This window comes from Gracilinanus agilis, chromosome 1 (assembly GCF_016433145.1).
Source record: "Gracilinanus agilis isolate LMUSP501 chromosome 1, AgileGrace, whole genome shotgun sequence".
NCBI classification, from domain to species: Eukaryota; Metazoa; Chordata; class Mammalia; order Didelphimorphia; family Didelphidae; genus Gracilinanus; species Gracilinanus agilis.
Window position 1 is genome coordinate 290,500,006 of NC_058130.1, and position 15,905 is coordinate 290,515,910.

Below are 15,905 nucleotides of genomic sequence, written 5' to 3' on the forward strand. Positions count from 1 at the left end.
GCCTAGTCTTGGATATAAAGCTTTCACTCTACAATAAGCTATATACTGGTGAGATCAAAGATTTAAGAGAATAGGAAGAGAACAAGTGAGAATGAGAGCTGAGGAACTTTAGTAAGAAAACTCAAGGATTTTTCCCATCACTTAACAACAAGGACACCAGTACCATATGGATCCTGGCCCTAACCAAGGTCATGACTTAGGGAGGTGAGAGTGACAAGAAGGGAGAGAAGGGGGGGAAGAGAGGAGGAATTCAGTTGGAATTCTTTGAATAAATGAAGCAAGAGGAGGAGTTAAAATGATGTGTTTAAATAAAATGAAACTGCTGGAGGAGACAACTGGAAATGAAATGAAACCTTTAGGAGGAGAGACTTGACCAAGTAACACATTCTGAAAATTATAACTAAACAGAAGATAATGGTTCAATGAGACAACAAGAAATATTCAAAACTATCAAAATATTGAAAAAAAACTGGTTTGGAAAACACATCAAGGAGAAATAATTTAAGAATCACTGGATTACCTAAAAGTTATGAACAAAGCTTAGACATATATTTTAGGGAATCATGAATGAAAACTTCCCAGAAATATTAAGACAAAGGAATAGAGTGAAAAAAAGGATTTCTCCAAACATTTCCTAAAAGAAAACTTAGATTGAAAATTCCCATAAAAACCATATGCAAAATGGTAAGTTTATGGTTAAAAAAAATGCAAGCAGCCCGAAAGAAAGGATCTGTAAACTGAAGTATGACTTCTATGGAACATAAGGACCTCTTCCTCCAAGGAGGAGTACTCCCAAGGGATACTATGCCTAGCACAGATACCTACAGAGATCAAATCCCTCTGTACCCAAGAAGATTACCCAAGAGACACCAAGGTGAAGCACAAGCCCTATGAAACCATACATAGTCTCACTTTCCCCAAGGGAAGAAATACCCAAGAAATACAATGCCTTTAAAATCATGATCATCTTTATTTAAGCAAGAACTTAAATGTGTATGTGCAGCAATTCAGACTGTTGCCAAGGAGCTAAAATCTTAAAAGGATAAGCAACTGCATAAAATTTTTTCTAACAAAAGGAGGTGGGGAAAGGAGCTGGACGGGTCAGATCCAGGGAGGAATCTGTGTGCATTATGGGCAGAGAGTCTCAGGAACAATAGTCATTAGCAACAGGATTACCAGATGCAAGAGGTGTAGCAGCAAGGACAAAGGCTCTTTGAGACATATTTTTGGTATTGTAGCACAGATAAGCAAATACGAAACAACTCAGTCTTAAAGTTTCAGCAATACAATAACCCATTGAGTTGAGACCAGGTGTCCTATAACTGAGGCCAAGTGATAAAAGTTAAACAGTTAAAAATAATTTAGGAGGATGGAGACAGCTTGCTGATTTTCTGAGGGACTAAGGTCACCCAATTATCCTATCAGGATCTAAGAGAACTTATTTCATCTAAGAGATGATTTCCATGGCCACAGACCCTGCTGAGATTATTCTTGATCCTTCTCCATGGTTGCCACTCTGTGTCCTTAGTAATTAGAATCAGTTTCATATACCTTCACCATCTACATAGTATTGATTCTAAGATGGAAGGTGAAGGTTTAAAATAATTTAACTGGACACTAAATAATTTCATCTGAAAGAATTGATGGCTAAAAGAACAAATTACAGAAGTAATTGATAATTTCATTATAGATAAGTAAATAAGGTAACATACCAAAATTTGAAGGGTGAAGCCAAAATAGTTCTTTGGAGAAAATGTCTATCTCTAAATACTTTCATTGCTACTGGAGTCAAGATGGCAGAGTGAGAGGTAGCATTTTTTGCCTTAGCTTCTCCACTACCTCCTCCACAATGGTTTAAAATATCAGACTGAATTCTGATTAGGAAAGCCAAGAAAAAGTCACAATTCAGGGCACTACACTAGTCTAGGGCAGTTTAGGAATATAAAAGGGTTTTCAAACACTGGAGAGGGAGCTAGTCAGGACCACAGTATAGCATCAGTAGGTATAAGTGGGCAGGGGCAGCAGCAACAGTGTACCCAGAACACCTAGGCAGAAAGTGAACCCAGGAGACCTTTGCACTAGCAATGGGAGTAGAAACGGGAGCCATCAGGCAGCTCTGTTCCCCTGTATCCTATTTTGGGTCAGAGTTCCAGGGTGGAAAGGAGCAGTTGTGATCAGGAAGGACCAGAGAACCCTACCAATGGAAGATGTTCTAGAAACTTAGCTTTGCGGCTCTGAGACCAAGGGCAGAATAAGGACTCAATTTTAACTTTCAGCCTACATATGTCTTCAATATAATAAACAAGGGCATCATATAAAAACCAATGGAGACCTTGAAATACGGTCACTCTGAACCTGCAGAACCTCCCAGTAGACAAACAGTGACTGAATCCAACAGCAGTCTGTAGAAACTCAACCACACATAAACTAATAGATGCGAACCAAAACCGGGTCAGGTACTTGCAGAGAGCAGATGAGGGAAGAAGGAAGCAAGGTTCCCCTTATAGTAGTACCACTTTAGAAGTTATAGGCTTCCATACTGGATTGCAAAAGCAGAAAAATGACAGATAAAATTAAAAATGAAGTCAAACATCCTCCCTACTCCCAGGAATGAGTAGAGAGCAATACCAATAATGTACAAAACCATGAAATAGGCTGGAAAAATAAGCAAGCAAAAAAATAACTATGGTCTTTGAGACACAAACACAGAAGACAATGACTTGAAAACATCAATGGGCAAAGCCTGAGAGGAAAATACAGACTGTACACAAACCCAATAAGCATTTCTAGAAGAATTTCAGAAAACGATAACTAAAAGAAAAACAACATTTTTTTCATCAGATAAGACCATTAGAGAAAAATATGGGGAAATGACAGTTATGTCTGAAAATTCTGAAAAGAGAATGGACATAAGGGGCAGCTCATACAAAAGCTGACTGAAATCTTCAAGGCCATACAGTAAGAGGAAGTTATCCCCAAGACAGTGTTGGCAAACCTTTTAGAAAGGAAGTGCTCACATTGGGCTGCTGGGAAGAGGGGCAGGGCACGTGTATAATGTCCTCAGGCAGTGGAGAGGGGGAACAGAGCAGCCCCCTTCGGCATGCTGGGGCAAGCATGCCACATCTTCGCATGTATTGCCAGAGCTAGCTCAGTGTTTGGGAGGCTCTGAAGGAAAGTATGGGAGAGAAGAGGTATTGGGCTGCCTACCAAAGTCTGCAGAATCATTGTGCTTACTTCACTGTGTCTCTGTGAAACCTGGACAACCTACCAGCACCATGCCATAAAATGCAGTCATTTCCATTTGAATTATATTAGGAAGGTTCTGAAGGACAAATAGCAAGATAAGATATTGGACACCAGGTCCTTTCTCAAGCTGAACTGCTAAAGCATTCAAACCCTACTGAACAAAGCATAACTGATGGGTTGGCCATGTTGTTCAAATGCCAAATGTGCATTTGCCTAAAAGGCTATTTTATGGAGAATTCACACAAACACCCAAAGCAAGCACTTTTAGAGGTCAGAAGGACATTCTAAAGGTCTCTCTGAAGACCTTGAGCATCCATTGTGAGACATAGGAGCACTGACAAAGGACCATCCAACATGGTGTGCCACATCACAGAAGGCGCTATATATTCTATGAGCAAAGCAGATTTATAGTGGGTCAAAAGAAATATGAGATGCACAAATTTAGAGATATCTCCATCAGAATTGTTCATGCACACTATTTGTGCCCAACCCATGGGAATCTTGAGAGCTCATATGGTCTGATCAGCCATAGTCGGACACACTGTACATCAAACCCAACATAATGAGGTAATTTTGGTCCTCTATGAGTATGAAGGATCACAACTATATATACAGAATAAATCAGAAATATTCAAATGGGGAAAGGGACTTCTTTTGGAAAATGGGATTTTAGCCAGAACTTGAAAGAAGTCAAGGAACATGGAGCACAGATGAGGAAGACAAGAATTCAGTGCTCTGGGTAAAGACACTGAAATTCAAAATGCACAGAAGTAGGAAATAGAATGCTTTGTGCAAGGAATAACAAGGAAGCCAGAGTCACTGGATCTCAGAATATGTGGAAGAGGGTCAAGTGTAAGAAAATAGAAAAAGGATAGGTAATGAAGGGCTTTGAATGCCAAACAGAGGATTTACAATTTTATATTTGATCCTGGAGGTAATGAAAAAATTACTGGATGGGGTAGGGATGGCAGAGTGGGAAAACTGACACAATTGATATCTGCACTTTAAAATGTTCACTGTGTTACAACTAGTTGAGATCTCCCATATCCAATCCTTTACTGAATTCTGATCATTCTGTGTTTGTTAATACCTCTCATATTCTCTAATATAGTCCCCCTTCTCTGCACTGACAATACTACCGCTCTAGTTGGGCCTTCATCACATCATGCCTGAACTATTGTAATAGCCTGCTGTTTGGTCTCTCTGCCCCAAATCTCCTTTCACTCCAGTCTAATACTTAGTTGTCACGTTTAGTTGTCATCTGGGATCTGGTGACACTGGCTTCCTTGCTCTTTGCAAATAAACAAGGCAGAAGAAGTTATAATAAAGACCATGCTAGAGGACTTCAAGTCTTAGTGGCAAACACTTACTTACCTCTTTCTGTAAGTTAGAAAGTTGAGATGAAAGGTTGTCAATCCATATATGACTTTCCATCAGTTCTTCTCTTGCACTGTTTATAGTGGATGCAGTTATCTCTGAAGACAACCTAGCATTCTCAAACTAAGTAAAATAAAGCAAAGTTAGTTTCATCTTATAAATTGGCACTACAAATACAGAAGCATGTCAGCAAGATGCATTACACAAATAATTCTGCTAATAAAGAGTTGATGAAATATAGGTAAAACATCATAAAACTTCCTGATCTTGAAACAGAGAACTAAATTGGCCTTTGACTTGCATACCATTTGCTACATAGACAGTTTCAATAAGTGAATAATAATAATGTGGCTAATGACAGCCCAACACTTTTAATATTAACTCATTTGATATTTCTTCCATTCAAATTTTAACATCTCACATAAACTTCCAAACTGGGAAATATCAATTCTAGTGTGGTAGTTACTAGGACAGAGAAAAATATGAAGGACATTGAATCCTTAACCTAGCCAATTCTAAAAACCAAGAAATAATCACAAGATAGTAAATTTAAGATTATTTAAAACCAGATATAAAACATGTTATTATAATACTAGGTATTATAAATAGCATTTGTTAAAACAAAAAAAAAATCACTAATTGAAAAGATTTAGGTTTCTCCACACTGAGGGAGGAAGGAAACAAGCATTTGTTAAATGCCTACTATGTGCCAGACATTGTACTAAACATTTAAAAGATATTAACTCATTTAAACCCAACAACAACCTTGGGAGATAGGTTAAGGGAAATGAGACATATACCCCATATTTATCCCCAGAGAAGATAAAGTGACTTGCATAGGATACCCATGACTGGTTAACTTTTTGAAAACATGAAAATATATTTGAAAACATGAAAATATATTTGAAATCAGATCTTCTTGACTTCAAGCCTACTGCTCTATAGACTAAAAGGTCAACAGGAAGTACTCATCACATAAGTCTTTGTTTCAAATAAGAATATATTAGTCCTACATTCTCCTGGTAATTCTCAAAATTGTTTGACTCATAAAACACTAAGAAAATCTGAAACTGAATAAAAGAGGAATAATTTCTCTGATTCAAATTTGTGATTCATTTCAGAAATGTAAAACTTAGCTACAACTAAAAGATTGTGAAATGACTTTGTGTAGTATTGACAAGGGATCAGAACATTTTAAACAAATATTTTTAAAAGGGCAAGGCATCATGGAGTAGTGGATAGTCAGGCTCAAAGATTAGAAGACTTGGTTTCAAGTGACAGATTGACCTAGCCAAATGACTTCACTTTGCAGTATCCTAAGGTAATTTTCTTAAGTTGCTGGTGGTGGTCTGCATTAGTATAAGAGAGTCTCATCAGGAGTTCCCTATATTCATGAAATTGTAGGTCCAACTACAAAAAATAAATTTGAAAAGAATTTCTCATTTTGTCATGATAACTTTGTTCTAGTTCTTCTTTGCACAAGCTGCTCTCTCATTTCTCAGAATGCTTGAGCCAACTTGTACTCATACTCAGTCTGACATCCAGAATCCACTTCAACTAAGCTCATTTCATTCTTCCTTCTTATTGCTTTGAACTCCTAGGAAAAGAGAAAACAAAAACTCATCTCTTACTATAAGAACATTAGACACTAATTTAAAATTACATAGGATAGCATTCTCATTCCTAAACTATATTAGCCATTAACAACTTAGCCATGAGAGGAAAAAAATGCCTGATCATTATGGAATGAAATACCAGAATTAACCACAAATGCAAATCGCTAAGTCCTTGTGTAAGGGGGGAAAAGGGGTTTTTTGGGTTCAATATATTATAAAAGATGGTTGCCAGAGGATTGAACTATTATCAATCCTCAATTAAAAATAATCTCAAGTCAAAATTGATTTTTATGGAAGTTTATTTACAATTAAGAAGAGAGAGGAAATAAGAATCTAACTCAGTAGGTAAGAGGCCCAGAGGTGAATGAAGCAAAAATTCATTCACAGAGTCTATTAAAAGAAATTTCTGGGGGCATCTGGGTAGCTCAGTGGATTGAGAGTCAGACCTAGAGATGGGAGGTCCTAGGTTCAAATTTGACCTCAGACACTTCCCAGTTATATGACCCTGGGCAAGTCACTTGACCCCCATTGCCAACCTTACCACTCTTCTGCCTTGGAGCCAATACACAATATTGACTCCAAGACTGAAGGTAAGGGTTTTAAAATAAATAAAAAGAAGTTTCTTAAGAGAAGTTCAGGAAGATTCAGTCTTTAAATTCACCACATGGAATTCAAAAGAAAATATTTAAAGTAGTCTCACCAAGGTCTCAACACTCCTTCACGGACCAGAAGAGCTCCTTCATCAGCTGCCCTTTTCACCAGAAGCCTCCAGCTGACTGAGGACTTTCTCCTTTTAAAGGGGCCACTTATGCGTCACTTCCTGTGCCTCCCTCCTAATTTAAATGTCCAATCACAATTGACACTTCTCATAGTACTGCCTAGGGGGCAGTCAGTTGATTCTGATTTGTCACCCAGTCTAGCACACGTGGGTTACGTCCTCCCAGAATTAGAGGTGTTCTCACCTTTGGTGATTAAACCTAAAGATGGGCATTGTAGACTTAATCTAATTATCACACTTGGTGAGAGCAAAGAGAAAATTACCATAATTTCTAGTAAAAGAAGAAATCAGTAAAAGAAACCAATCAGAAACAAGCCGTTCCTGATCAAAGTCTTTTTTTTTAAAGAACCTTTACCTTCTTAGAATTGATACGTGAAAATGTATTTTTCATATATTGTACTAATTCCTGTATATTAGGGAGAATTCTTGTGTATTCCTGTGTCTGGGATATGGGTTAAAATTACCACCTAGTCTACTGCTTTTTGCATTTTCTTTGTCTTGGGGAAACCCAAAGAATCTTTTCCTTTTTAATAGAATTTGATTAATAAATGAAAGGGAGAAGGATTTTTCCAGTGTACTTACAAAACTTCACTTGGCTATGGATCTGATGGATCATCTCTTAAAAAGCCATCACCAATTAAAGATATCTTGGGATGGTCTACAGCAGTGATTCCCAAAGTGGGCACCACCACCCCCTGGTAGGTACTGCAGCGATCCAGGGGAGTGGTAATGGCCACAGGTGCATTTATCTTTCCTATTAATTGCTATTAAAATTTTTTAAAAATTAATTTCCAGGGGCTAAGTAATATTTTTTTCTGGAAAGGGGGCGGTAGGCCAAAAAAGTTTGGGAACCACTGGTCTACAGAAAGGCTGAATAAGCTCCCCCAAATCTATTGACCCAGCTCAGGTAGTCTCTGGTCCCCAAGAGACTTATATCAATTCATGAGTTATGATGCTGGCCTAATCAATAAACCTGATATAATCAACAAACTTATATCCAAACTCAGAAATGAGTCTCTTGAGATAATTTTAAAAGTAAAAATTTTGGCCGACCATAAATGAGATTATTAAATCTTCCTTATACTTAACAGAAAAGTTTCACTACCACACTGGGTCCACGTGGGAACTTTCTTCTCTAGAAGATTCCTTTTTCTGATGAGTAAAAGATAGAGGAAGTTCATCCCTGTTCTTGATCATGAGATCATCTGTGGATAAGAATTATGTCATGTGTATATATTAAATATATATATGTTAAATATATCATTTTGCAAGGTCTGTCTGTCTTGTATATTAGGTGTGTCATTCTGTAAGCACTGAGAATCTGGGGTTGATTAATAATGAGATAGATGGAGTTTACTTAAGTAAGTAGTTGTGTGTAGAGATGGGTATTGTGAAAGAGGGATTTTGGAAAGAGAGACAAGTTTGCAAGCAGAGAGACATGGAATGTTGTGGAAGAGGAGAGACAGGAGCAAAACCTGTTAGAATCTTGAGGGGAGAGAAAATGTTGGGATTCTAACTGGCAGCAGAGGAGCTGGATTGAGACTCTGGAGCAAAAACCACCTCCAGGATCCATCTAGCTCTAACCTCCTGAGGCTCTCTAACTTGACCCAGTGAGAAATCAGGCTGGATTGAGAAGCTAGTTCGAATTGACTGCTCTGCTGAAGCTAGAAGAAGACCAAAACTGGAGAAGGAGCAGATTGAACTGCCGAGTTTGCATGGGAGAATTTTTTTCCAACTTTTGTATTTTGTTAATTTGGCATTTACCATCATTGCAAAATTATAAAGTAGTTTATTTTGTTGTATTGTCTGTCTACTTTTTAACATTTTTTAGTGTCTTTGTAAAATGTAGAAAAATCTTTGTTTTGTATTTGTTCTTGTGAATTTGAAATTTAGAGTATTTCTAATCATCTTAAAATTTAGCTAAACTCCCTATATAATGGATATATAATGGCCTGGGCAGTGGGGTTGGGAAATCTATCCTTTTCATGTCTCTCTCACATGCTGTTATTTTGTCAATGCATCTATCAACCATTTTTGAGATTTTATAAAATGCCCAACTATCATAGTCAGGTCCTCCCAATAATGTATAATTATATTTGGGATGTTTCATTGGGGAAACTGAGACCCAATTTCCCCAAAAAGCAGAGGGGCTATTGTGAGAATTTTTTTCACATTTTGTATTAATTCCTATATGTTCAGGAGAATTACTGTACATTCCTATGTCTGGGATCAAGGTCAGAGATACCATGTAGTTCGCTGCTTTTTGCATTTTCTTTGTCCTTGGGAAACTTTTTTTTTTTTAACAGAATTTGGTTAATAAATGAAGGCGAGAAGGGTTTTTCTGGTATATGTGCAAAGATTCACTTGTCATTCATTTTGGGGAAGGGCACAGGGCCTGATGGGCCACCTCTTAATTAACTATCATCAATTAAAGATGCTTTGGAGTGATCAGGGGAGGGGCTGAATAATAAGCTCCTAAAAACCTATTTATCAGATTTCCTGACTCAGCTCAGGTGGTCCCTAGTCTTTGAGAAAGCCATAAAGACCTATATCACTTTATCATTTATGAGATGGACCCAACCATTAAACCTGACATGGTCAATAGACATATTCTTACCCAAAAATCTCAAGATAATTTTAATCGTAACAGATACTAAATATCAGTTCTAAGGCAGAAGAACAAAAAGGCTAGGCAACTCAGGTTTAATGACTTACCCAAGGTCTCACAGCTAGAAAGAATCTGAGGCCAGTTCTGAATCCAGGACCTTCCATCTCTAGGACTGGCTTTCTATATGTTGTACTTACCTAACTGTCCCCTTAAGAGTGAATGAGTAAAATTACATTCCTGATTATGGTGCTATGATAAAAATCTGCAGTAAAGAGAAACTGAAGCAAAAGAGTTCAAGCATAATCTCTCTAGACTAACAAAACTAACAATCACCAATAATAGAGGTCAAGGGTCCCTCAGTAACCAGAAACCCTTCTTACAGTCCAAGCATCCTTGTATACAGTTTGGCTGTTACATAAGGTCCAGGGGCACCAACTAAACTACTAAGACTGTGATTGGTTCATAATTAAGCTGACTTGCAAAAGGGGGGGGGGGCGGTCTCCAAAATCCATAGCAACAGGGAAAACTGTCATTCTCTAAAACATCCTTTAGAAAGACCCCAACTTACTACTCACCTGTTCATAGATATTCCATGCTAGGAAAAACATCTCAAAATCAGGTAAATCCTCTTTCATCTATTGTCTTTACCTGCCTCATTTGGCACAGTCACTATGAGTTGCATTCATAGGCATCCAGTAAGATTCACACCACCAAGGGCTACATATCTGAACCCAAGCCTCCAGAAATTGGCCACAATAGCTACTGCTATGATAAATAAAACACTTAATTATTAATCAATAATTTTACATACAGCAATTTCAGTTCCTTGTTAAGTCTAAGCAGTAGCAATGGTATTTTAGCAATTTATATCACCTCTTAAAAGGTATACCACCAATGTGAGTAAAAAGCATTTTTATCTTTTACTTTAAAGTTCAAAGTTTTTTTTACCCCCTCTATACAAATTTTTATGAAATTCCAGTTCTTCAGTGAGGCCTTGACAACAATTTTCAAGATCTACTTAATTTAATTTATTTATTTATTTGGGAGAGAAAATAATAATTTATTGAAAGTTGACTATTTACTGCATATCCTCCAACAAGATTTAAATGCATTTCATTTAGTTTTAAAATATATTCTAAAAGCTATTATGCACAATTCAAGAGTCCAGATCCTCAAGTTTCTTCTTCTCAAAGCTGGATATGCTTGAAGAAAGATATGAAATTCAAAAGGAACCTTTAGCAATTATCTATCTTTTCCATTTTCCATCTTTAGGATCTTGTTTTGGTCTAGCAGATCGAGCAAATTGCACCACTGTGGGTTTATCAAAAAGTACATATCCATTAGCTTCTTTTAAAGCTTTAGCTGCTTCTTTTTCATCTGGAAATCCAATAAAAGCTTGACCTTTCATGTGACCTTCTTTCATCAAGCATATGTCAAACATGATTCGTTCTGTTTGGCATGAAAAATCAACATATCTTCCAAAAATAAACTTAAGATCATTTTCTTCAATTTGCTTTGCTAAATTCCTTACATAAATCCTACAGTTTGGATCCCCTGGTTCATTACTTTTGAAAACTGAAAGTGTTTCCATTTCTTTAGAAATTCTGCCTTTTTCCAATTCTTTTCTAGAGATAAATTCTGCTGGTATCTCATCTGACTTTTCTTGAATCTCTTTGTCATTCAGAATAGAAGTTGGAAAGATCTTTCCAAAACCCTCATTTGTTGTATCTCCAGGAGTAGACAAATCACTATTTTGTTCTCCTTCTAAATCTTTTACAAATGAAGTTGGTATCCCCAAAGATATGTTGAATTCGATTTTTTTATGCTCTACTGGTTGCAGCTGCTCAAACACATCTGAAGGCAACAGTGCTGGGTGAAGTATGTGAAGTAGATGTAGGTATATTCAACATGTCCTTTACCTTTTGCCTTTTCCTTACACGGTGCTGCTTTGCAGTTATTGGTCTTTTGGGCTGAAAATTAGCTAATTCCATTGGTTTTGTCATCCTCCCTTGGGCTTCATCATCACTGCTTTTATATTCTGATTCTTCTCCACTAGATCCTTCACCTTCTTCTGGCATGGGAGGTTCTTCAAGTGGCAAAGGAGGTGCAGGGGGAAGAGGAACATGCACTGGCATTTACTCTTCATGCATGGGAGGACGGTCCAAATGGTGTAGGTAAATTCATCTTATTAATAAGATGAAGCACCTGTACATAGAACTTAGGCACACTTACCAAGGCACTTGCTATGTTGACTAGTATTGTGCTTGAAGGTGGTGGATATTGGTATTTGAGGCATGAATTTAAAGGAAAAAGTTAGCCCATGATTTGGTGCAATTCCATTTTCTATGGTCAAACAACTTGGCTCTTTTTTTCCCTTTATCTTCTTCCACAGGTTCATCAGACCTTTTCTTTTTCTCTGAATACAAAGTTTGACAGAAGGAGGAAGCTTGGTCTTGCTCTTTTGAAAATTCAACAACTAAAGTGTGACCTAAAACTTTTAGTTGATGAAGTCTTGATAATGACTTTTTCATTGCTTTTTCATTAAGAAAAGTAGCAAAAGCAGTATGTTTCAATCGGCCCTTGTCAGGCAGAACCCATACCGCCTGGGTGCCAAAGTGCTTCAGAAGATGTTCCTTCTCTTCCCCCTTCAGTTCAGCGGGCAAGTGCCACACCAGGAAGGTCTGTTGGCCTGTGGCAGTGGCAGCATTGAGGGGCCCTGGCAGCCCCATGTCATCACCCCTCAAAACCTATTTTAAATAAAGCTTCATCTGCTAATTGCTTCTTTGCAGCTACCAGGGAGGCTTCCAGCTAGAAAAAGTTTATGTAATTAGTGGCAATAAATATATATAGAAAAAAGAATCTACACATTAATCATACATCACATAGTTCATGGTAAGAAAATCTGAAGCTATCTCTGAATCAAATCAAACTTAATAAATTTTAAATATCATGTATGTATATTTGTTAGGAGTATCTTATAGAATGGAATATTTAAATACCCAAGGTCAGTCATAAAGACAAAATGCATCATCAAGTGAATCTTTAATTTCTGCCAATAGAGAATGAGAAATAAAATTAAAATAAACAAAAAAGTTTCATTAAGGCAGGCACAGTATTTTATTTATCTGTTGAATTTAATAGAGTATCTAGAGACACAAAAGGAGTTCAAGAAATATTTGCTGAATGGAATTTTTAAAAATTAAACTAAATTGGCACAAAATAATGTAATGATTGGCACAAGCCTTTCCCAGGGTGGGAATAAGTGTAATTGGGCAAAGTGCTACAAGACTTTATGTTTCTTAGGGAAATGGTTTGGATTTAGCACTTAAGATTTTTAATTTTGTGTATTTTTCTGTCTTTTATTTTAATTGCCTATTGCATACACCTGAATTTGTATATGTTGTGTTCACATAAAACAAGATCCTACTGTACAAAAAAAAATAAATTAAAATTAAAATAAAAACTCAATTTCTTAATTTTGGTCAAATATTTTATCCTTTTCTTTTAACAAGAGCAGCATAAATTATCTTTCTCTGTCCCACTTTTGAAAAGTCAACAAGTCACCAAGTATTTATTAAGCATTTTCCTTGTGCCAGGCATTGTACTAAGAGTTGTATATACAAAAGGCTAGAAAACAATCCCTCCTGCTCTTATGGAACTAACTGTCAAACAAGGGAGATAACATGCAACAACAACAACAAAAAAAAAAAACCCTAAAAACTATGTACCAACAAGATTTGACACAACTTGGAAACAAATCTTAGGGGGAAGGAAGAACAGGAAAGGCTTCTTACAGAAAGGTATGCTTTTTCCTGAGATCTCTAAGGAATTGGAGGTAAGAAGAAATGGATAAAAAGATAAAGAATAAAAATAGTTAAAAACCAGTGGAATCAGAGAATTAGAGTTGGAAAGGACATAATAAAGTCTTATAATTTAACTCACATTTTACAGATAAGAAATATACTACCCAGAAAGATTAGATAACTTTTTCAAGGTCATACAGTGGTAAAGTTAGGATTTGAATCCTGGTCCTCTGACTAAATTCCAGGTTCTTCCCATTTTATTACAATGTCACCTTGGGGCAGTGATGATGAATCTTTTAGAGACCAAGTACCAGGCCCCACCCTTTACCCCAGCCAGGGAAGGGAGGAAGTGTTCCCATTGGGCTGCTGGACAAAGGGGTGGGGTAAGCAAGGAATGTCCTTAAGCACATGAAGAGGGGAAGGGGAATAGCTCTGCCTCAAGTCCCTCTGGTTTTCTAGTAACGAGCTCTGGTAGATGACTCCAGGAGTGCCCACAGAGAGAGTTCTGCAAGCCCTTTTTGGCATACGTACCATAGGTTTGACATCATGGCCTTAGGGGAAAGATGAAAATGTAAAAAAGGGGCTAGTTAATCCATAAACTGAATGTTCATCCCATGAATATAGGTTAACTATATTTTTCTTAATATCAAGACTTTAAGTAAAATTCAACTCTGCCAAGGGCAAACTACAAAGGATTAACAATGAGAGCAGATGGTTAACCTGCCAACATGTCCAGAATGGAGGACTTCTCTTCGTCTCACCTGCATAGTTTGTTCCCTCACTTCCTCCAAGTTACCCTCCAGGCTTTTCTTGTCACAAAGTGCTGTGGCCAAGGCAGCCTCTTTAGAACTCAGTGAAGCTTCATATTCTCTGAGCTTGATGTGAGCAGCATTAAGCTCTGATGTGTTCTTGATATAACTACAACAAATGTGAGAAAGCTGTGAAACAGGCTCAGAGCTCTCTAAAATGACATTGCCTACTTTCTAACCCCCCCAAAAAATGAAAAACAAATTTCTGATGTTTTTTAAAATAAGAAATAGCACATTCTGCTAAAACCAAACAAGTCACCAAAGGAGCTATAGCCAGAATATGATGGATGATGGATATCATCCTTTTACTTATTGCCCTGAAATCTCTAATGCCTCTCATGTGAAAATTTAAATTATTTTTATTTTTTAATTTTTTTCTTACATATTGGTCATTTTTGTAAAGGAATATTTGTATGAAACCAAAACTCCTAAATACAAATACAAATAAACAAATGTGAAAGATAATATGCTTTGAATCTGCACTCTGGACTCCAAAAATTCTTTCTCTGGAGTTGGATAGCATTCACTGTTGTAATGTTGTACCTAGATTTTGAGGTCTGGCCCAGTAGACCCAGATTTAGCCCCCATATGTAGTACCTGAATTTTACCCAGATTCAGTCATGGCAGGAAGGATCACACTGACAATGCAATATGCAAGAGGCTCATTCTTTACTAGCAAATATGCTAGGGTCGGTAAGCAGAGAGGCGTGCCTGACCAACCCCTTGAACTTCTTAGCCAAGGGTTTTTATAGGGTTTCTGGGGAAGGGGGGGGATGTTAGGAAGCATCTGGTAACCATCCATTAAGGGGGAGATAAGGAAGACAGTGCTGGGAAACATTTTAGGCTTATTATAGAGGGGAGATAAGGAAGTTAGGAACCATTTGGGGCTGGAGGTTAATTTTAGGCCCATCAGTAAGTCCTTCAAAAGTGTCCCAAGTCACTATATTGCTGAAAGTAGCTAAGTCTTTCATAGTTAATCATTGTACAAAATTGCTGTTACTGTGTACAATGTTCTCCAGGTTCCTCTTTTTCATGCTGCATCATTTCATGTAGGTCTTTCCATCTCTTTCTGAAATCATCCTGTCCTTCATTTTTTAGAGTACAATGATAATCCATCACCATCATATACCACAAGTTCTTCAGCCATTTCCCAATTGATGGAAATCTCTTCAATTTCCAATTCTTTGCCACTGCAAAAAGAGCAGCTATAAATATTTTTGTAAAAGTATGCCCTCTGGGGGCAACTGGGTAGCTCAGTGGATTGAGAGCCAGACCCAGAGACTGGAGGTCCTGGGTTCTAATATGACCTCAGACACTTCCTAGTTGTGTGACCCTGGGCAAGTCACTTGACCCCCAATTCACAGTATTGATTCTAAGATAGAAGGTAAGGGCTTAAAAAAGAAGTAGGCTCGGTTGGTTCAACATTAGGAAAACCATCCACATAATTGACCATATCAATAGTCTAACAAACAAAAATCACATGATCATCTCAATAGATGCTCAAAAAGCCTTTGACAAAATACAGCATCCATTCCTATTGAAAACACTGAAAAGTATAGGAATAGAAGGACCTTTCCTAAAAATAATAAATAGTATATACCTAAAACCATCAACAAACATCATATGCAATGGGGATAAATTAGAAGCCTTCCCAATAAGATCAGGAGT

General features: G+C 37.3%; 1 pseudogene; it reads right to left on the reverse strand.

Moving 5' to 3' along the window:
- Positions 1–10,871: 10,871 nt before the first annotated feature.
- On the reverse strand, positions 10,872–12,359 carry LOC123231363 (annotated as a pseudogene).
- Positions 12,360–15,905: the final 3,546 nt, after the last annotated feature.